Below are 560 nucleotides of genomic sequence, written 5' to 3' on the forward strand. Positions count from 1 at the left end.
TGCCCCCCGACCCAAGACCCCTGTTACGCGCCTGCTTATAAGTGGGCCCCCCCCCCCACTTTGAAAAACGTTCCGCCGGCCCTGTGATCTCTCTCTCTTAATATTATCGTTTTGTTTTGTTTTTGGAATGCACTCTTCAGTTATAAAAGACTACTGACTATTCTATACATTTATGGGCTTGTATAAAACTGAATATGTCCCTGTCTATTCCTTACAAAGTACTCAAGATTCTTACAAAACAAAAAGGGTGGCGGAATAAACTTCTAAATGGAACCTGAAGCATTATTCGCTTTAACTATATAGTGACGTTCTATGGAATTTGAAAACGCCATGAGCCTCTGTTAGGTCTTAAAGAGATGATAGCCTAAAAGTAACGTTTAATAATGAAATTATGAGATTACAGTAAACATTATTTTGACCAGAATACACCTTTTTAGACGTGTAGTGACTAAATATATTCAATACGTGAAGAGATAAACACCTGCATGGTCCCAGGTTCGAATCCCGGTTGGGAAAGTTTTTTTCGCACTCGCAGATTCCTCTTCTTTGCCGTTTAAAAT

Source organism: Anneissia japonica, unplaced genomic scaffold (genome assembly GCF_011630105.1).
Source record: "Anneissia japonica isolate Jap-2015-1 unplaced genomic scaffold, ASM1163010v1 scaffold26_len2425191_cov177, whole genome shotgun sequence".
NCBI lineage: Eukaryota > Metazoa > Echinodermata > Crinoidea > Comatulida > Comatulidae > Anneissia > Anneissia japonica.